Below are 23436 nucleotides of genomic sequence, written 5' to 3' on the forward strand. Positions count from 1 at the left end.
AAAATTGTATTGTAGGTTTGAATGTTCACTGTGAATAAATGACAAGGGTTAGTTGATGAGGATTTATACCACAGGTCTCTCATTTCAGAAACTGTATTGGTGGTCCAGTTGTTGTTGCTTTTCACAAAATCAGTGACCTTAAAGTCTTCCTGTCAAAACTCTCACTGATGCAATCTTGTGCAATATTTTAAATTCCTTCCAATGCCTTTTTGTTTGTTGGACAGAGGACAGAGTATGGAAATTTTGAACATATTCACCCAGGCTTTGATAAGGTGAATCGAGGGGTGGACAGGGTTGTCTTTTATTCACTGATAGGGAAAAATCAAATACACTTACAAAATTAGCTACATTTTACACATGCATTTAATATAAACTGTGCTTCGGATGTAAAATTTCTTAAAGAAACAGTTAAGCAAAACTATATGACTTTCATATAAGTGAATGAGAACTGAGTCTGCCATGCTGTAATTGACAAAAAGCACCATCAGTTATGGCACCATTAATATCTGTTCATTGTACAGTGCTATTATATGATTTAGAAGACATTAAGTATAGCGCACAGGTTGTTTAGAGCAGCTGTATGATACTTTTATAGTGCTTTTTGAATGCTTAAATATTTAATTCCTCATTCCTCTATTGAATGTGAAAAGTACAGACTAATATTTTAGGACAAGGAACAGAGCAGAAGCATATTGTGTCATCCACAATCCTGTAAAGCATCTAAGCACTGGATGAAAAACTGAAAACATTACTTACATTCTGACATACTTCAAACCCCTAATTCTTGCCCTCAATATCTAATGATTGGAAAATCAATAAACAGTGCACTTGTAAAAAAAAACAAAAAAAACATTTGCTCTATTGATTTCTCCCCATTTGTCCTTCCAATCTGGTCTGGATGCAGAGCTCAATGGACTACCTAGTTGCAGATCAGATGATTTCTGCCCTACTTAATTCAGCAAATTAGCAAAGAGGAGAATACACAAATACAGGTGTAAAGCACAGCCTGTGTTGATTAAAAGCAATATTTTCATTTCACTTTTTTTTTCTGTTGGGATGATAAGGTGTGTGTAGCTTCCCTAAGCTGTTGTGCAAACTAGCTATAAACAGGGTTCCCATACTCTCACAGAAAACTTGGAAGTATCATCAAATTTATACAAATGGAATTTGAAAAGTCATGAAATCTTAAAAAGTTTTGAGAAAGTCAGGATTTAGAATATTTAATATTTCCAACCTTTCCAACAGTATATAGTTATTCATGATTAGATTAAGATTTATTTGTAATATGTGACCCTGGACAACAAAACCAGTCATAAGTAGCATGGGTATATTTGTAGCAATAGCCAAAAGTACATTGTATGGCTCAAAATGATCTTTAAAATGATCTTTTATGCCAAAAATCATTAGGATATTAAGTCAAGTTCATGTTCCATGAATATATTTTGTGAATTTCCTACTGTAAATATATCAAAACTTAATTTTTAATTAGTAATATGCATTGCTAAGAACTTCATTTAGACACATTTAAAGGTGATTTTCTCAATATTTTGATGTTCTTGCACCCTCAGATTTCAGATATTCAAATAGTTGTATCTCAGCCACATATTGTCCTATCCTAACAAACCATACATCAATGGAAAGCTTATCTTTTCATATTTTACAAAAAATGACCCTTATGAGTGGTTTTGTGGTGGTCACATATAGTGAAGTAAACTTAGGTGTCCCCTTACAGTTAAGAAAATAAACTTCCAAGCTCTGTCAGGACAAAGTAGTAGTAGAGTTAAAAAAAAAAAAATAGGTTACTGTATGTATTTTTCTGTTTTTCCTTATTTTTTTAATCGCGAAAGTAAATATTTTTTAACGTGCAAGAATAGAACCAGAAGAATAACAAACTAAATGCATATTAAAACTATTTGCGCTACAAACAAGTGTGTTTATGATTATGACAATGAAAACATTTTGCAATAGAAAACAGCACAATATACTGTTTCTGTAAAAGTAAAATAACTGGAAGTTATGTTAAAGTTCGCGAAGCATTTATTTAGGGTAAGCGATAATTTCATGTTATAATTTTGCAAAAATGAAGACGAAATTAAACTACTTTTGTGTTAAGAACAATAAAAAATAAATATAAAACTAAAAAAGTTGTATTAAAAAAATACAGAAGAAAATACAAGAAAATACGTTTTTTCATGTCTCAAGAATCAGTGCACAGGGGCCAGTTGCATAAAAGGTTTAGACAGACTTAAAAGTTAGTCATTCATTTTTTTTCTTTAAGACTGGTCAAATTTTTGAAAATTTGGTTACATAAAAACTTAGATTAGTCTAAGTTGGATCCAAAATATAAGACTGATTACCCCTTAGTTATCTGCTAGCTGGTCAAACGAGTTCTTAAGACACTGTCTTAACATAGAGACTAAGTTTATGCAACTGGCCCCTGGTCACAAAGTGTGGCAACTCAGTATAAAACTAACATAAATATTTTAGTAGACTGCAACCTTGTAATAGCCGCAGCCAAGCCAACTGATCATCATCACTCTGTCGTTTACAGATATAATTAATTAAACACAACAAATTTGCATTTTTATCTTACAAATGTAATCATCCGTTGTGTTTACAGCCAATCTGTTTCGCTCTGGTGTCCTCCACCAATCAGAATCGCCGCTTGGGTTCAGCCTCCTGCCAAAACAGACAGATTATGGGCGGTCCCTGCAGCGCTTCAGCCAATCACAGTGTGTTTCTTTAACCACGTTGCGCGCTACCGACGGGCGACCCCGCGAGAGTATTCTAGGCCGCTCGTGTGATCAAACGGATCCACTCCGTTCCCGGGAACATCATCGAGATTAGAGGTGGGCTCTCAACTTTATTCCAATGGCGGACGGGGCTCCTTTGAATCTGTATTGAGGTGCCGATCGCCGCATTCACACCCGTGAGTATTGGCGTATCTCCACTCTTGTGTTATTTTTAGACGCGGTATATTTTGCGCGTGTTCCCGCTGTGTTTATGTAACGCAAACGGATTTTTTTTGCACGAAAGCTCCTCAGAGCCTGACGCAAGTTGTTCATCTGGTTATTTGACAGGGGTAGAAGCACAACTGCTCCATAGTAAATGTTAACCCGCCCCCGCTGCTGGTAGGTGCGTATTATGATGTTTAGTGCTGAACGGGAACGCGCTTGTAGTGTGAAACTGTAATAATGAACGCGATGCATCGCTGCAGCTCTGATCGGAAGCGGGGCATGTCATAATGCAGTTCCACAGTCCACAATGGAAACGCGCACGGTGGATAGATGGAGAAATAACCGCGCTTAACCAGGCTGTGAGGAATAACGGTGGCTTGTTAGAGATAAAAACAGCCTTTTATTCAGTCAGGTGCATTTTGAATGCAACTTACAAGTAATATTTCTGTCGCGAAAAGTGTTCGCGTTAAGCACCGTGGACGAAATCACCCATTCATTCACATGTCTAAATTTGGTCAGTCAAGTCGCACCTTCCACCTTATGCATATCATGCTTGTATCAATAATTCTGTCATCATCTTTCGAGTCATTGTTTGACTTTTTTCCTTTGAAACAAATGAGTTATCAAAACGTCAAACGCTGCTGTGTGGCATTTATTGAAGATGTAAAATCTACAGTAACAAAGTAACACAGATATAGTGTGTATCTTATTACTACGTAATGTTTTTTTTTTTGCTGTTATTAATAGTCAACGTCGTTGCAGTCCATTAATTTATCAAAACATCGAAGCCGCTCTGTGCCATTTGTTGAAATTGCAAGTCAAAAATGACCCTGGACCACAAAAACAGACACCTGAAAGCTGAATGAATATGCTTTCCATTGATGTATGGTTTGTTAGGATTGGACAATATTTGGCTGAGATATGGCTATTTAAAATCTGCAATCTGAGGGTGCAAAAAATCTAAATATTAGGAAATTTGCTTTTAAAGTTGTCCAAATGAAGTTTTTCGTAATGCATATTACTAATCAAAAATTAAGTGTTGATATATTTATGGTAGGAAATTTACAAAGTATCTTCATTGAACATGGTCTTTACTTAATATCCTAATGATTTTTGGCATAAAATAATAAAACCGTGTATTTTTGGCGATTGCTACAAATATACCCATGCTACTTATGACTGGTTTTGTGGTTCAGGGTCACATTTTTTTTGTGAAGCACTGTGGATGAAATCACCCATTCATTCACATGTCTAAATTTGGTCAGTCAAGTCCCACCTTCCACCTTATGCATATCATGCTTGTATTAATAATTCTGTAGTCATCTTTCGAGTCATTGTTTGACTTTTTTCCTTTGAAACAAATGAGTTATCAAAACGTCAAACGCTGCTGTGTGGCATTTATTGAAGATGTAAAAGCTACAGTAACAAAGTAACACAGATATAGTGTGTATCTTATTACTACGTAATGTTTTTTGCTGTTATCAATAGTCAGTGTCGTTGCAGTCCATTAATTCATCAAAACGTCGAAGCTGCTCTGTGCCATTTGTTGAAATTGCAAGTCAAAAATGCATTTATGTGACCCTGGACCACAAAAACAGACATCTGAAAGCTGAATGAATATGCTTTCCATTGATGTATGGTTTGTTAGGATTGGACAATATTTGGCTGAGATATGGCTATTTAAAATCTGCAATCTGAGGGTGCAAAAAATCTAAATATTAGGAAAATTGCTTTTAAAGTTGTCCAAATGAAGTTTTTCGTAATGCATATTACTAATCAAAAATTAAGTGTTGTTATATTTATGGTAGGAAATTTACAAAGTATCTTCATTGAACATGGTCTTTACTTAATATCCTAATGATTTTTGGCATAAAATAATAAAACCGTGTATTTTCGGGCGATTGCTACAAATATACCCATGCTACTTATGACTGGTTTTGTGGTTCAGGGTCACATTTTTTTTGTGAAGCACTGTGGATGAAATCACCCATTCATTCACATGTCTAAATTTGGTCAGTCAAGTCCCACCTTCCACCTTATGCATATCATGCTTGTATTAATAATTCTGTAGTCATCTTTCGAGTCATTGTTTGACTTTTTTCCTTTGAAACAAATGAGTTATCAAAACGTCAAACGCTGCTGTGTGGCATTTATTGAAGATGTAAAAGCTACAGTAATAAAGTAAAACAGATATAGTGTGTATCTTATTACTACGTAATGTTTTTTGCTGTTATTAATAGTCAATGTCGTTGCAGTCCATTAATTCATCAAAACGTCGAAGCTGCTCTGTGCCATTTGTTGAAATTGCAAGTCAAAAATGCATTTATGTGACCCTGGACCACAAAAACAGACATCTGAAAGCTGAATGAATAAGTGTTCCATTGATGTATGGTTTGTTAGGACAGGACAATATTTGGCTGAGGTATGGCTATTTTAAAATCTGCAATCTGAGGGTGCAAAAAATCTAAATATTAGGAAAATTGCTTTTAAAGTTGTCCAAAAGAAGTTCTTTGCAATGCATATTACTAATCAAAATTGAAGTGTTGATATATTTACGGTAGAAAATTTACAAAGTATCTTCACTGAACATGATCTTTACTTAATATCCTAATGGTTTTTGACATAAAATAATAATACAGTGTATTTTTGGCCATTGCTACTTATGACTGGTTTTGTGGTTCAGGGTCACATTTCTGTCGTGAAGCGCCGTGGATGAAATCACCCATTCATTCACATGTCTAAATTTGGTCAGTCAAGTTGCACCGTCCACCTTATGCATTTCATGCATATCACGATAATTCTGTCATCATCTATGAGTTAGCAAAACATCACAGCTGCTCTGTGCCATTTATTAAAGATGTAAAATCTATAAAGTGATACAAATATATGTGTATCTTATTATTACCACATAATGTTGTTTGGCTGTCTTTTCAGTCCATTAGTCATCAAAACGTCGAAGCTGCTCTGTGCCATTTGTTGAAACTGCAAGTTAAAGTTGCTATCAAAAATGCATAGATTTTGAAGACCAGAAGGTTTATTTACCATATACGTTTATCTTTGAGTACCCTGAAAAGCATTCTCTAAAATAATTACTAATGTTGAATATTTTAATATTAAATATTATATTTTACCAACATTACGATACTGTATTTTTAATAGTTTATTTTATTTGACATATTTGTGACCCTGGACCACAAAACCAGTCTTAAGTAGCATGGGTATATTTGTAGCAATAGCCAAAAATACATTTCATTTTTCTTTTATGCCAAAAATCATTAGGATGTTAAGTAAAGATCATGTTCCATGAAGATATTTTGTACATTTCCTACTGTAAATATATCAAAACTTAATTTTTGATTAGTAATATGCATTGCTAAGAACTTCAGTTGGACAACCTTAAAGGCGATTTTCTCAATATTTCGATTTTTTTTGCACCCTCAGATTCCAGATTTTCAAATAGTAGTACTTTACCAAATGTTGTCCTACCCTAACAAACCCTACATCAATGGAAAGCTTATTTATTCTTTCAAATGGTTAAAAATCATTGCATGCATAAATTTCAAATAATTTACCCAAATGACCAGATTTCCATGCTTTCCCCCTTATTTATCACTGCTATAGCAAAGTAACAGAAATATTTAGTGTAGCTTATTACCTCACTATGTTGTTTTACTGTTATTATTAATAGTCAACCTTTTAGACGATTAGTCATCAAATTCTCAGTAAACATCGCAAGTGTATATCGAAGGTGACAGCAGGTGCAGCTTTAGCGTGTGAAAAGTAGCTCTCACACAGATCGTTTTGTGCTTTAACTCATTTCAGGTTCATTTCGATTTGGATGTGATCACAAGTTATGATTTTAGAGAGGGTGATTTGTAGACTTGGTAATCAGTCTGTCCTTTTTTACCAGCTTGTTGCATTCAGGTGGACAGCACACCTGTTATCATAGGTGTGCAATGCATTGTTCTGTTTTTCAGCGTGATCAGCCAATCACGTGGATGCTTTGCCTTCTCCTCAATGACATTTTGCTGTTTTATGCACTTGCCCATCCTTAAGTGTTTTTCCCTCCTATTTTGGTCATGTCTCTTTTCACTAAAGGCGTCCAGTGAGTCACCAAAGACAGCATTCATTTTTTTTTATGCTCATATTTATTGGTAGTGCATGTGGAGATCAGGGACTGTTGCTTTATAGGTTTAGACTAGTCTTCAAAGTTAGTCATTTGATTTTTTTCTTTAAGACTGGTCATGGTTTTATAAAAATTTGCTTACGTAAAAACGTAGATTAGACTAAGTTGAATCCAAAAAATAAGACCGATTACCCCTTGGCTAGGACCAATAGAGGAAGTTTATGCAACTGGCCTCAGGATTTGGTCGCAGCAGCCATTTGTAATTTCTCACTTAATTCGTAACATGAAGTCTGCATTAGACAATTAGTAAGTACTAGTTAGTTTGTAACTAACTCTATTTTATTTGGTTGTACAATTTGTTCTTAAAGGCAGAACCTATTGAGTAGGTCATAAGTTCTTTGTAAAGTGATGCATAGTTGCATAATAGTATGTTTGCCTTCACATTCATGAGTAGAAGCAATATTTGTACAATATTTGTATCAATATATTTGTATTAACATTTTGCCTGTTTTATGCACTTGCCCATCCTTAATGTGTGTGGTGTTTTTTCTGGTCATGTCTCTTTTCACTAAAGGCGCCAAGTGAATCACTAAAGACTGCATTTGTTTTTTTAATGCTCATATATCTCATATCTATCAGTAGTGCTTGTAGAGATTAAGGACTGGTTGCATAATAGGTTTAGACTAGTCTTCGAAGTTAGTCATCTGATTTTTTTTTGTTAAGACTGGTAATAATTTTTTTGAATTTGGTTACATAAATACATGGATTAGTCTAAATTCAATCCAAAAAATAGGACTGATTATACCCCTTAGCTAGGGCCAATAGAGGAAGTTTATGCAACTGGCCTCAGGATAGGGTTGCAGCAGTCATTTGTAAGTTCTCACGAAAATCAGAACATAAAGCCCACATTAGATGATTAGTAAGTACTAGTTAGTAGTGTTGTCACGGTACCAAAATTTCAGTATTCGGTACCAATACCAGTGAAAATCCACAGTTCTCGGTACCAATTTCGGTACCAAAGTAAAGCACAATAACATTAATTGAACAACACACTATTTTTTATTAATAAAGTTAAAGAAAAATAAAATGTGCAAAAACCACTGTCATTTGTTATACTTGTCTAAATTTAGTTTCAGGTTTTTCCAAGTAATAAAAGTATTTCAAGGATTGTAAACATTTTAATAATTAAATAACAACTAAATAAATTACAGGCATTCAAAAAATGTACACAAGCTTCATCCAAAAGTTTGTTTCTGCTGCTTCTAAAAACATCTGTACTGTTGTCTGTTTTAGAGTTTGCTGGGGTGTTTCATGATCTTCCTCAATCTGCAGCTGTAAAAAGAAAATATAATACATTTAAGTAAAGCAGTGGGCTAAGTCTGACCAGATGCAACATTAGATCATTGACACCAGCAAAAATATTAATTTTCAGTAAATAACAAACCTCAGCTTTCATAATAAATTTAGATAAGATTACATATATTAATTTAACTGTCTATCACAGATAGAAACTGCAGTATTGAAAACTCTTTACAATACGATTTAATTTGTTAGACAACATGACCTTACAAAAAAAAAAACTGTAGTTATATGGCAATTATTCTTCTTAAGGTTAGGCTCATTTCAACATTTACTAATCCATAAAATCATGTTAAACTGTTAAACATGAACAAACATGAATGATCATGTGTTTGTATTGAATAACATTTTGAATTAATGTTGTAAAAATATATTGTTTACTTAAGTTTGTTAGATAATGCATGAATTTGATCTTATTGTAAAGTATGACAAAACTAAACTGGAGATCAAACGTGTTTTATTTGACTGTACTTTTATTTAATCCAAACTGCGTTCATATTTTAATAATAAAAATCTTTATAAACCTGCTAGAGTTATCCAGCCAAGAATAAGAACGTTTTCTGACAGACTGATATTAAGGACATAAACATTGTTAACGATACATTTGTACATTCTTTAACACACATATTTTGGATAAACAAGTCATTTGTGTGTATAAATAGTACATATATCATGTCTTTCTTTTTTCTTTTACCCTAATAAAAATGATGGGAGCGTTAAATAGCTCAAAATCGTTCTAAGGCCCAGCATATTAGCGTTAACCGCTTATGCTAATGATTAACTACATTACAATCCGACATTCAAATTAAAATATGCAATAATGTTCTTAACAGAAGCTCTAAATATGAAATTAAATTGAAACATACCATACTTGAACTCTTTCATTTGATCCTGCAGTCAGCCTTCACTGTGTTTTGTTCAGTTTGATGCGTTTCCTTCTTTTGAGAGAACCTAGACGATCTATGATGTTCGCCGCCTTCAGCCGAAAATCGAAAATGTTTGGAGCATGCCTGGCTCTTCCTTGTCAACAAGTGGATTCAGAGCGACCGCATCAGCAGCAGCGCCGAAGAGAGCGCAACTGCACAGTGCGCACCTTTTAGATAGCGCGTCGAGAACCGGGTAGACCGGATAGTCGGTACCACCGGTACTAAAGAAAACCTGGAACCGTAACATTTTAATTTTTTTAGTACCGACTTGGTACCGAAGTACCGGGACTTTTGACAACACTACTAGTTAGTTTGTAACTGTATTTTATTTGTCTGTACAATTTGTTCTTAAGGCAGTACGTGTTTAGTAGGTCATAAGCTCTCCGTAAAGTGATGCATAGTTGCATAGTATTATGATATTATGTTTACCTTCAGTCTTCACATTCATGAGTAGAAGCAATATTTGTAACAATATATTTGTATCAGAATATTTGCCTGGTTTATGCACTTGCCCATCCTTAAAGTGTGTGGTGTGTTTTTTTTTTTTTGGTCATGTCTCCTTTCATTATGGGTGCCAAGTGAGTCACCAAAGACAGCAATCATTTTTTTAATGCTCATTAATTTAATATCTATCAGTAGTGCTTGTAGAGATCAAGGACTGGTTGCATTATAGGTTTAGACTATTAAGTTAGTCATCTGTTTTTTTTTTCTTTAAGACTGGTAATCATTTTTTTTTTTTAATTTGGTTACATAAAAACATGGATTAGTCTATGATCAATCAAAAAAAAAAAATAAGACTGATTACCCCTTGGCTAGGACCAATAGAGGAAGTTTATGCAACTGGCCTCAGGATAGGGTTGCAGCAGTCATTTGTAAGTTCCCACGAAAATCAGAACATAAAGTCCACATTAGAGGATTAGTAAGTACTAGTTAGTTTGTAACTTTTTTTTATTTGGTTGTACAATTTGTTCTTAAGGCAGAACGTGTTTAGTAGGTTGTAAGCACTCTGTAAAGTGATGCATAGTTGCATAAAATTATGTTTACCTCAATTCATCCAACAGCAGCCTTCACATTCATAAGTTTATTTAATCTGGTAACAGCCCTATTGAAATTATTGTTGAAATGTAATAATTTGAAATAAAAGGTGATTTACTTTAAAAAGTAAAAAAAAAAAAAAATAGGCATTTATAAAGGTAAATAAAAAATATGCTGATTTAAGTATGTAAAGGTTGAACACTGAAAATATTGCTTATAAAAATATTTTTGTGTGGAATTGTCTGCTGATATGGAAAGTTCATTGTATATTGTAGTAATATCATTAATGACATTTTAGTTTTGAAATGTAGTTTTCTTTTTACATTAAACACATTAAATATTACATATACTGTGTGTATGTAATATGTGTAGGGATGCAACGAATGTTCGGCAACCGAAATTATTCGGCCGAAAAATAGTAAAAAAAAGCTCTTTCGGTGTTCATCCGAATAAGCGAAGACCAAATATATTATACCGAACAATGACGTAACGCGATCAAATAGAGGCATGCACTAAAACACGCACAAATTGTATTTATTCTTACAGCGCTGAGCGAGCTTGTTGGCCTTGTTTCAAAGTCCAAAGCGCGAGGAAAACTGTGTTTGGTAATCAGCCTTCAGCACAGTGTGTAATTTTGTTCGGCTTCAGCCAAGAATTTTTATTTTGGTGCATCCTTAAAGGAGAAGTCCGGTGTGATTTTGACCTAAAGTGTATTGAATCATGATACCGAGTGTGAACGTACCTTGCATATCTCATCTCGGTTTGTGTCCTGCAGTCCGAAATCTGGGGTCAGTTAGCCGATGCTCACAACAGGTTGTCAATGAGGGTGAATCGGGCATCGGAGAAGCCATGTAAATAAATCACTGTTTTACGCCATTTACGAGGCACAAAGTAGCGCCACACTTCATTGGTAGACTTCCAAGGGCACTGACATTTAAAACGAGACATTGAGAACTCAGAAAAAGCACCGGTAGTTTATTTACAAGATTTATACAGACATTTTCCACCAGAAACAGACCGGTCGCCGCCATCTTGAATTTAGTCGCGATAAGTCGAGTGTCGAGCACCAAGGAATTTATCAGGTTATCAACTTATCAGGTTGTAGTTTCCTTAGTGCTCGACACTCGACTTATCGTGACTAAATTCAAGATGGCGTGTAAAACTGTAAATTCATGTAAATTCAGCATGTAAAACAGTTTAAATTTTGGGGGGAATGAGCAGCGATCAAAGCAGCTTAGCCATCCAACCTCAGAGTAGCCGTGAGATGACCTGATGACGGACTGCTGTCCTCTGCGGAGCGTAAGTGCATGTGCACCATCAATCTCGTACTGCTTACATCTCTTTAGTCAGATATACCCTAAAGACTCAAAGCTCATATTTGTCTCCCAATAATGACTCAGCTGCGCTAATCAGACATGGAAGGACATTATGAACAGATTATGTGGGAATGTAGTTTGAGAGCATTGGTGTTTGACTAGCTCTTCTTGTTTGGATCTTAAACTGAATTCAGCACATGCAGGTTAAGTGTTCACACATAAAGCTGTCTCTGACGATGTCCTCATCACCCAAACTCGGCGAGGTGCTTGCTTATGTTTGGCCTGTTTGCCACCCTGGTTGTTTAAGAAGTGTGTAAACCGTCACATGCTGTTACGGCATCCTTGTTAGCAGCTTGTTTTAGGGTCATGGCATTGTCTACGTGAGCAGTGCATCAGTTAATACGTTTTCGACCGGCTCATTTACTGTGACGTGGAGAGATTCCTGTGCCACGATCTGTATTGGTTAGGCAGAGACGAGTGTAGCCATAGGGCACACAAAAAGTGCCATTGAGTATTGAGTGTCTCATTTGATGTCAAATTCGTAGTTGAAGGTTAGGCTTAGCTGTGTGTTTGTTCTTCTCTGTGGCACTTTGTTGAGGCACAAGTGTCAGATTGAATTCCATCTCGAGTCAATTGACTTCAATTTGTTCATTGGGCTAAATAAATGTGCAGGAAGTGACACGGCTGCTATTATTTGAACCACTGATAAATGAACTGGAGTGAAACCTTTTATGTGCAAGAAGTGCTTTATATTTAAGTGCTTTTTTTTTTTTTTTTTTTTTAAATCAATGATTCAACCAAACATTTTTGCCAAGTAAATTGAGAGTTTTTAATGGAAGTAAAAATTTGGAATTATAAAAAAAAAATTATTATTTATTTTTTTTATTTATTATTATTATTTTTTTTATTTACAAATCTTAAATCTAATTTTTTTTTTTTTTTGATCCACCGATAAAGTTATCTCGGGTGAAACCTTTTATGTGCAAGTAGAGCTGGGCTTTAATTTAATTAAATTTTTTTATATATTTTTTTATATTAAATGTTGGATCTTCATTTTGCTCTTTTTTTTTTTTTTTTTACTTCTCAATTTTAAATCAGTGAATCCATTATTCAACCAAACATAATCTTTTTTGCCAACTAAATTGAGAGTTTTTAACGGAAGAAGTAAAAATTTGGAATTATAAAAAAAATATTATTTTTATTTATTTTATTATTATTATTATTATTATTATTATTATTATTATTATTATTATTTTTATTTTACAAATCTTAAATGTAGTAGGGGAAAGTAATAAAATGATTTCATGTGAAACCTTTTATGTGCAAGTAGGGCTGTGTATTTATTTGTTTTTTATTTTAATTTTAAAATTTATTTTTAATTATCAATGATTTTAAATTTTTTTTATATAATTTTCTATTTGCTCTGTTTTAATTTCTTTTTTCTAATTTCTTTAATTTTAAATCAGTGAATAATTATTCAACCAAACAAAGTAAATTGAAAGTGTTTAATGGAAAAGGTAAAAATTAGGAATTATTTAGTAAATAAAGTAATTAAGTAGGGCTGGGCATTTATTTTATTTTATAAAATAATTTATGTATGTATGTTATGTATGTATGTAATTAAAAAAAATTAAATCTAGGGGAAAAGGAAAAAACAATACTTTATTCAGATTAAAATTACAGTTTGAAATAGGGGTGGAACGGTACATGTATTCGTTTCGAACCGAATCGGTACGGGGGTCACGGTTCGGTGCATGAATTTAAACGGAGAATACACGGTATGAAAATTAAAAAAAACTTGCCTGCAAAATAATTAATGTAATGCGGAACTACTGTGAGATACGCGGGTTCTTTAGGGACAGCTAATATTTAGCCCCGCTTTAGCTCTGAAGCTCTGATTAGCGTCGATGCAGCCGAGCTCCGCCTATGTATGCGCTCTATCAGAGCCTGTCTACATTCTCTGGCACTCTGCAGTTTTTTGTCAGCTCGACGGTCCATCCAGTGAGTGAGTCAGAGATAGCAGCGACAGCGAGTATGGCAAGTGGTGGTGTTCCACAAGAGTTAGAGGATCCGCCGGCCTCTTTAAGGGGCCGTTCACATGAAGCGTCTTTTGCGCGTGCAAGTTCGTTATTTCAAATGGAGACGCGCGGCTTGCGCGCGCATATTGGAAGCGACGTGGTCGCGACGCGCTCATTTTTTCCAGGCGCGTCCGCGCCGCATCGATTTAAAAACATCTCAACTTTTCAGAATGTCGCAAGCGCACCGCAGGTCATGTGACATGAACTAACCAATCAGCTTCCTCATGTTTTTCATTACATTGAAACCTCAGAAGAAACATGGAGGAGCAGCTCATCATTGTGGTCCAGGGATTTCCTGAACTTTATGATTTGTCAAGCCCCCATTATTTTGACGCTAATAGAAGAAACAATGCATGTAGACGCATAGGCTTGGAGCTAGAGCGCAGCTGATGGTTGCTTAGAAACGGCAGACGCTTCCGGAGCGCAAGCGCCCGAGCGCTTTGTTGATCAGGAAGAAAGCGGCGCGCCTAGCGTTTTCCACGCGTTTTTAGGCGCGACATGTGAACGGCCCCTTAGATCGCAAGTTTGGGAAAACTTCGCTTTTCCAGTCAGTTACAGTAGTACAGGCGAGAGAGTGGTGGAAAAGACGAGGACTGTGTGTCGCCGTTGTTCAGCGGTTGTTGGGTATGTGAGTGGAAATACATCTAATTGCCTTCTGCATTTTTGTTTTGCTTTTCCCTCCACTGTACCGAAATCATACCGAACCGTGACGTCTGAACCGAGGTACGAACCGAACCGTGACTTCTGTGAACCGTTCCACCCCTAGTTTGAAATGATTCATAGAAGTCACAAGAGATAAACAAAGAATTGCAAAACTCGTCTTTAGTAAACTAGGTTGACTAAAAAAAGCTCATTTCATAATTTCAATAGTTTCAATATTCATAATAATTCTTATTCATCACAAATATATTATTAATGTTTATGCTGCCCAGCTCTGTGTGCAAGTAGCCTAAATTCTAGCCTGGTCCTGTTGTCCATCTTGAACAGTTAGTCATGTGGAAACTACCAGCTCTGCTTACTAGTTAGTCCAGAGGGAAGACTGAATAATGAGCATCCGCAGCAGTAAATACACTAAGTTATTGTATGGTGTTATGCACATAAATAATGAACACAAAGGAGCTTTTGTATGTCACAGTATGAAAGCCGCAGCTCTATTCATATCCTTACTCTACCCCAGTTTTAATCCAAGTGTTCATAATGTCTGGATAATTAATACTACAAATATGTAAGGATATTTCAAGTGGAGAATATGGAGGTTTTTGTAAACTAGTTTGACAAAAGGAGAAAAAGAAATTGGTCAACGATTTTTATTTATTTATGGTAAAGTGTTTTATTGTAGTATTTTATTATGCTTAGCACTTTTAAATAAAATAAAAAATTATAAACATTTGAAATATAAATTTTATAAGTTTGAAAGTCATTTATTGACATTTATATATTTTTTAAATTCATGAATTGGTGATTTTATTTTTGAAGTGGCAGTGCTGTAAATCAGTGAATCATTATTCAACCAAATATTTTTTTTTTTTTTGCCAACTAAACTGAAAGTGTTTAATGGAAGAAGTAAAATTGGGAATTATAATAAATAAAAAAATATATATATTTATTTTTACAAATCTTAAATCTAGTTGGAGAAAAGTGATAAAATGATTTTATATATATATTAAATGTTGGATCTTCATTTTGCTGTTTTTTTGTAATTTTTCAGAATTTTAAATCAATGAATCCATTATTCATCTAAATATATATATATATATATTTTTTTTTTTACCAACTAAATTTACAGTTTTTAATGGAAAAAGTAAAAATTTGGAATTATTTAAAAATATATATTTTTATTTATTTTTGTCACAAATCTTAAATCTAGTAGGGGAAAAGTAATAAAATGATCTCAAGTGAAAACTTTTATGTGCAAGTAGGGCTAAGCATTTATTTGTTAATTTATTTAAATTTTTTTTTTTTTTTTTTTTTTTTACTTTAAAATTTTATGTAAATTTTATGTAAATTCTTATTTAATCTTCTATTTGCTCTTTTTTAATTTCTCAATTTTAAATCAGTGAATAATTATTCAACCAAACATTTTTTGGCAAAGTAAATGGAAAGCGTTTAATGGAAAAAGTAAAAATTAGGAATTTTTTATATTTATTTATTTATTTATTTATTTTGTACAAATCTGAACGTTTGCCATTGTAAGTTACCAAATTCCGATCTCTAATATTTATATTTAAAACTACTTAATACTGTTTCACTTTCTTTAATAGTAAGATCATTTTGGTTTCTTTTTAGGTTGACTTTGGCTGAACAACAAAGCTTTAAAATGACCAAACAGGTCTTTGCTGCAGTACTCTATTTGATGTTAAATCCAGCCCCACAGTTGAGGTTTCTTGCTTTTTCGCTCCTTTTTTGCTTTGTTCCCTGTTAATATTTGGAAAGTGTGACTCAAAGTTGTGTTAAAGCTGGTGAGTAAAGTTTTAAGAGTAGATTTATTGGACTGGAAGTATTGGCCCTTCGGTTAGAGGCGTAGGGGAGGGGGGTTGGGTTTGCTTCTTTAGGCTGACTAATTGGGCAGCAGCATGGCCAATGGAAACGGAGGAGCGGGGATGCAGGGTTTTTGTCATGGGCCTGGTGATGAAACCGAGGCTAACGTGGCTGGGACATCCTGAAAGCTTCCCAGAGGGCACATCATTGCTGCCCCATCTCCTCGTCACGAAATCTGGGTGGCGCAGAACCTGCAGGTTTGCAGCGATTACTCATGCTGAATAAGTTTGTATGCTGAAACCACGGTTGCATAATTCCTTTTAGAACAAGAACAAGGCCTTAAAGTACACCAATCGCATCAGCTGCAGATAGTAGGGGCCGGGGCACGGCCAGCATGCATTTTGTAACCTGTTTCATAACTTCTTATACAAAGGGATCAACCATTGGTGAAGAGGGGAAAATGGCATTCTGCATATGACAATGTCTGAATCTGTGATTCGCGTCGGAACCACCTAGCAGGATGTTACCAATACCCTCGTACTGCACAGATGTTTGACCACGAGCACAACGCACTCCTTAAGGAGGCATTTCCCAGCATTTAATATGGTTATAGTGCAGCACAGGCACATGTCTAAACGCTTGGTTGAGTTTGTTCCAAACGCTGCAGCTTCCGGCCTACATAAACGGATAACAGTTAGCGTCCAAACTTATTATGCAATCTTTTTTTTTTTTTTTTTTTACTTATCTCTAACTGTTAAACTTAAAAAAACTAAAAAAGAATATATTATTTGTTTATATATTATTATGCAAAATAAATGTTTATTATTACTATTATTATATTGTTTATTATTAATTATTATATGTATTCAAACATGTTATGCAATCTTTTTTTAGTTATTTCTAACTGTTAAACTTAAAGCTAAAGTATAATTTATTTATTTTATATTAATAAGCAAAATAACTGTTTATTTTATATTATTTGCTAAATAACTGATTATTATTATTATTTTTTTTTTTTTTCAACCGACCAACTTATGCAATCTTTTTTAGTTATTTCTAACTGTTAAACTTATAAAGCTATAAAAAGAAATGTATTATATTATATTATTTGCAAAATAACTTTTATTATTATTATTATTATTATTATTATTATTATTATTATTATTATTATTATTATTATGTGTATCCAAACTTTTTATGCAGTCTACTGTTAAGCTTAAAATGCTAAAAAAAACTTTATATTTATTGTAATTTTATGCAAAATAACTGGTATTATTATTATTATTATTATTATTATTATTAGTTATACTATTATATTTATGCAAAGTGGGTTGTTTTATGCTCACAATGCAAAAATATAGAATTTATTTATTTATTATAGTGTTATGCAAAATAAAGGCATTGCTTAAATAATAATAATAATAATAATAATAATAATAATAATAATAATAATTTTATTATTATTATTATCATGTATCCATACTTGTTATGCAATCTTTTTTAGTCATTTCTAACTGTTAAACTTAAAAAGCTAAAAAACACTATTTATTTTTCATGCAAAATAAGAGTTTATTATTATTGGTATTATTATTGTTATTGTTGTTGATATTGTTATTAATTATACTATTATATTTATGCAAATTGGTTTGTTTTGAGCTACCGTTAAGCTTAAAAATAAATGTATTTATTTATTTTAGTTATTATTATTATATATTGTTGTTATTATTATTGTTCAAAGTTGTTATGCAGTCTTTTTTAGTTATGCCTAACTGTTAAGCTTAAAGATATTATATTATTTATTTTAATATTATGCAAAATAATGGTTTATTATTATTAATAATAATAATAATAATAATAATAATAATAATATGTATCCAAAGTTGTTATTGCATTTTTTTGTAGTTATTTTTGTTAAAGCTAAAAAGTATATTTTATTTCCTATTATTATGCACAATAAAAAAAATATATTATATAAAAATAATTATTTTTATTGCATCCAAATTTGCTTAGTACTGTAATGGTGTTGTTGTGCACTGTTGCTACATTATTCGCCATTGTTTGCCGTCCATCATAATAATAAGTACAGGCATGTGTCTTGGCTTGCACTTTACTTAGCCAAACATTTATTTCCGAGTTCTGTTTCATTCATCTTCTCACATTTGTTTATAACTTGGTCTTTCTCATTGCATCATGTGTTTTTGCATCGTTCCCAGTTTTTTCATTTGTTGTCAGACAAGTAGCATTAGCTTAAATTTAATAGTGTTTTAGCCTGCAAAACTGAATCATTTAAGTAGCCTGTAGCCAATAGTGTCTTTAAGACTTGCCCTTTTTTTTTTCTGAATCTTCAAGGGATGCAGTTAAAAGCAGCAAAACACAACCAACGAATTGAGGTCTTGCCCTACAATTAAATGACACATGTTTGCAGTAAGCACCAGTGATGAATGTACCTGGACATCTGATGCTGCGGCCAGGAGAACGGTCCGCTTGTATGGAGGCACCCAAGAGTGATTAAAGATACCCATTTTAGCTTTGATATGGCTTCTCAGATCCTACACAAAGTGGTTTGTTTGATTTGTGTGTTCGAGGCAGATTTTAAGCCACTATGAGTCACAGATGCAATTGCAAGGCCTTTAGCAGTTCAGCTTGATTATCATCACTTTAACTGCAGGTTTGATCTTTAGGATTTCTGAAACGTGGCTATTGCGTGATCGGTGGGCTTTTGAGAGGGGCTGTGCAAGATCTAGCGCTGGTGAAAGCTTCTGTCAGCGCAGTGTACTTCACAATTATTCAGCGCTTTTGTTTTCAATGCGGTGAAATAACAACAGAGGACAAGCACATTTCTGCAAGTCATATTTGTTCTGTTGCTTTCTCAAGAAGTTATGATCGAGGAAGACTTTTATCTTAGATGGAATGAAAGATCCATGAATAATACACATGGATTTAATTTCCTTTAGGGAAAAAAAACAACAACAACTTGTCTTTTCACTTGCATAGACTGGAAGTGCTAGTTTTTGGTTTAAATGTTTACTGTGGACAACGAAAGCCCCTGTAATGTGGGGTTGTTTTAACCACTAAAGAAAATAGTTTATAGTTTCTCGTACTTGTTATTTAGATCAGCGTCGTCACGCTGATTACTAGAGAAAAAGTGTTTTGCAGTTGCAGTTTCGTTCTGCTGAATGGAAACAGCAGATATCTTACCCTGAGGTACTTGGGTTAATTATGAACTTAAAATTGCAGTTTTCATTATGGGAACAACTATTTTGGTAGGTGATTAATCTTAATGTAATTTCTTTGGTTAATCAGGAAATATTCTCCCTTGAAACTAAAGTGTATAATGAATGCTGCACTCATATTTTCAGAAAATAAACTACCGTTCAAAAGTTTGAGTTCAGTGAGATTTTTATTTTTTTTTAAAGCAGAGTTTTCTGCTCATTAAGGCTGTTTATTTGATTTAAAAATACAGAAAAAAACAGTAATATTCTGAAATATTATTGCAATTTAAAATGGTTGTTTTCTATTTTAATATTCTTTAAAAAAAAATATTCCGGTAATTTTCCAGCATCATTACTTCAGTCTTCAGTGTCACATGATCCTTCAGAAATCATTCTAATATGCTGATTTATTATCAATGTTGGAAACAGTTGGGCTGCTTAATATTTGTTTGGGAACCTGTGATACTTTTTTCAGGATTCTTGAATGAATAAAACGTTTAAAAGAACAGCATTTTTTTATAACAATATACACAACTTTTTTTCTTTGTTTGAAAGAAATTCAAGAAATGTTAAATGGAAAAAAAGTGGTAGTAAAGACTTGCATTGTTAGAAAAGATTTCTATTTTGAATATTGTTGTTCTCTCTAACTTTTATTCTTCAAAGAATCTTAAAGAATAAAACGTATCACAGGTTTCCGAAAATTGCCAACATTGATAATAAATCAGCATATTTGAATGAAGGATTCTGTCAAAATAATTACAATAATTAACATTTTCTGCAAGGTGTATGTAAACTTTCGACCTCAACTGTACAAATGAAGTGGTTAATGTCTGTTTTGTAAAACATTTCAAGTACATTTATGTATTGCCAATTAGTTCCCAAGAAGCTACATTATTTTTAGTCACCTATTCAGTTAACGTGAACTATTTTGTAAGAAATGTGTAATAGTGGACAATGAGCCTTAATACAGTTTTGAGACTAAAAGTGCTTAATTCTTAAGTATAAAACATCTTTCTGAAAAGATTCAACCCAAAACAAATCTGTACAATTCTTGACAGATATATTTCTGAAGGATTTGTGGGTTTGCGGTTTGTCTGGCCATCGTTGTTCAATTATGAGCTGATTATTTTCAATCAAATAATCAGGATTTGCAAATATAAGTTACTGGTTTAGATCAGATGAGTGTTCTTTGAATGAACTTAGTGGATCGACATCAGTTCATTACAGAAACTGAAACTTTTCATTACATTCAGTGTTTCACATTAATTACCTAGACTTTGGCGGCCTGCCACGGTCTAATCTGTCCAGCCACAGTTTTCGTAATGAACCGAAAGTATTTTTACACTTCTCATAACAACATAAAAGCTCTCTATTGTTGTGTTTTGTGCCATTGTTTTGGCAAAGCATCTGTCAAGATGAACTAAAATCGAAAGCACAGTACAGCTTACTGCCTTTATCAAATTGCAAAAGGCGGCATTGCGGCAATTTAATTTAATAGATATATAGTCTGTTGGTCTGCGTGTTTCATAGTGAAGTGCAGACTTTTCTCACTTGACCAGCTTGTGATCCAATGCTTTTTGGTGTATCAGTTCACAGTAAAACTCCATCGCTGTATGTGCTGAGTTCAACATGCATTTGGGAACACAACGGGTTCCAGTTAAGCATTGCATTCACATTTGCATAATTTTCCAACATTTTCTGTGGACAGATGTATCACTAATGTAATGTAGACTGAGCTATTATATCACTGCTGAGTCTACTGTAAAGTCCAGGTGCAAGACTTTTTAACTATATTGAATTTGGACTCTAAAAATGGGTTGTAGATCTTAATTTCGAACTCTTAATTAATTCATTTAATTAAAAATTATATTTTTATATCCTAAAATATGTAAAGAAGTCTCTTATGCTTAACAAGGCTGCATTTTAGAGTAAAAATACAGTAGAAAAGAAAATCATAAAAACAGCAATATTGTAAAATGTTATTACAATTTAATATAACTGTTTTCTATTTCAATATATTATAAAATGTAATTTATTCCTGTAATGCAAAGCTGAATTTTTACTGCAGTCTTTCATCCTTCAGAAATCATTCTAAAATGTTGATGTGGTTCTCAAAAAACATTTCTTAACACCAAAGTTTAAAACGGTTGTACTGCTTAAAGGTTGTATCAGCGATTTCTAGCCTAAAACATAAAGTGTTAAATTCAGCTGACCTTTCATCACGATCCGCTCACTGCCTGCCCCATAAATTGTCTGTGAAAAAACCGCGTCTCTCTGGTCAGCCTAGGGTCCGAGATATGCCAAAAAAACAATCGGCACTACCAACCTTTCCACACAAAAACAAACAGTGTTCCAACCAATCAGCGTCAGGGATTTGGTGTTGTGGACTTTCGCTCCGCCTCCCTCACATCCCTGCACCAGTAGGAAAGTCCACAACACCAAATCCCTGACGCTGATTGGTTGGAACACTGTTTGGTTATCTGTGGTGTGTTGATAGCGCCGATTGTTTTTTTGGCATATCTCGGACCCTAGGCTGACCAGAGAGACGCGTTTTTTTCACAGACAATTTATGGGGCAGGCAGCGAGTGGATCGTGAAGAAAGGTCAGCTGAAATTGACACTTTATGTTTTAGGCTAGAAATCGCTGATACAACCTTTAATATATGTCTTTACTGTCACGTTTGATTAATTTAATTCATCCTTGCTAAATAATTTGATTAAAACGGTATGTATTGAACAGTAGCATGTTTAATATAAGAGAAGGTTATTTAATAAATATTTTTGAACAATTTCAAATGACAGATTAGTTGATAATCAAAAGTTGCAGTTGCAATGTATATCGTTAGAGATGCAAATAATGATTATTTTGCAAATCTGTTTAACTACTTTGAATCTTCCCCGAATTTTCTGTACATGCACTATGTCAAAAGTTTTTGAACAGTAAGTTTTAAAATAGCTGCTTTTTATTTGAATGTATTTTAAAATGTAATTTATTCCTGTGTTAAAAGCTAAATTTTCAGCAACATTACTCCAGTCCAGTGTCAAAGATCAGCATTTATTTGAAATAAAAAGCTTTTATAACATTATACACTATACCATTCACAATCATTATATATTTATATTTATATTTATATTTATAAAAAAATTGGGGAAAGAAATTATAGAAATTAATACTTTAATTTAGCAAGGATGCTTTAAAGTGCATATTGCAGGTTAGAGACTCTGTATAATAATGTATAATGTAGGAACCAGATTTTCTTTAAAATATACTTCAAAATACGCTATTAAGGCTTCTGGAGTCGTTTTTGTGAGAGAATTTTACTTCCGCATCTGAAAAACTGCCAAACCGGTAGTGACGTAACGAGAGGGAGAGCGGTCAATGTAAACCATAGGAAAACAATGGATCGCAATGACTGTTTGGACGCAGAGAACATTTAAAATGTTTATTTACACTCATATGACGAACCACAGACACAAATATGAGCCTGCTATGTGGTCAAGAGAGCAGGGACATGCCAGGATTAAACAGAACAATGGTCAGAGGAGACAAATTAAGTTGTAGTGTTAGGAGAACAGGACAGGTGTCTGTGAGAGATCAGTGTTAGCTGACGATATCTAATCAGACAAAATCATAGCATTGGTCATCTAGAAGTATTGATTCTACTTACCAGTAACACAAACGATTAATCGTTGATCAAGTGTGTCATACTCGTTAATATCCAATGCAAACGGTACGTGATATTATTACCGCGCGCGCAAGAGAAATAAACACCTTTTTGTTTTATTATATGCTTATATGAGAAATGAAACTTGATGTGCTGTCTCTGACTCTGCACCCAGGCTTTGAGGGATGCTGTCTGAAATCAAAATAGGTTCTACAAATAGCTTATATGCATTTCAGGCAGGGGCATAGACATCTCCAGGCCAGCAGACATGAGTAAGTTTATGGT

At 33.6% G+C, this 23436-nt stretch overlaps 1 long non-coding RNA gene across 1 annotated transcript in view; it reads left to right on the forward strand.

The window, feature by feature from the left end:
- The first annotated feature begins 2809 nt into the window (after nt 1-2809).
- LOC141340423 (uncharacterized) overlaps nt 2810-23436 on the forward strand; it is a 163279-nt gene continuing 142652 nt past the window's right edge. The window contains exon 1 of the long non-coding RNA XR_012356577.1: nt 2810-2929. This is a non-coding gene — a long non-coding RNA (uncharacterized lncRNA). The remainder of the gene's footprint in view (nt 2930-23436) is intronic.

Source organism: Garra rufa, chromosome 8, assembly GCF_049309525.1.
Source record: "Garra rufa chromosome 8, GarRuf1.0, whole genome shotgun sequence".
Classification (NCBI taxonomy): domain Eukaryota; kingdom Metazoa; phylum Chordata; class Actinopteri; order Cypriniformes; family Cyprinidae; genus Garra; species Garra rufa.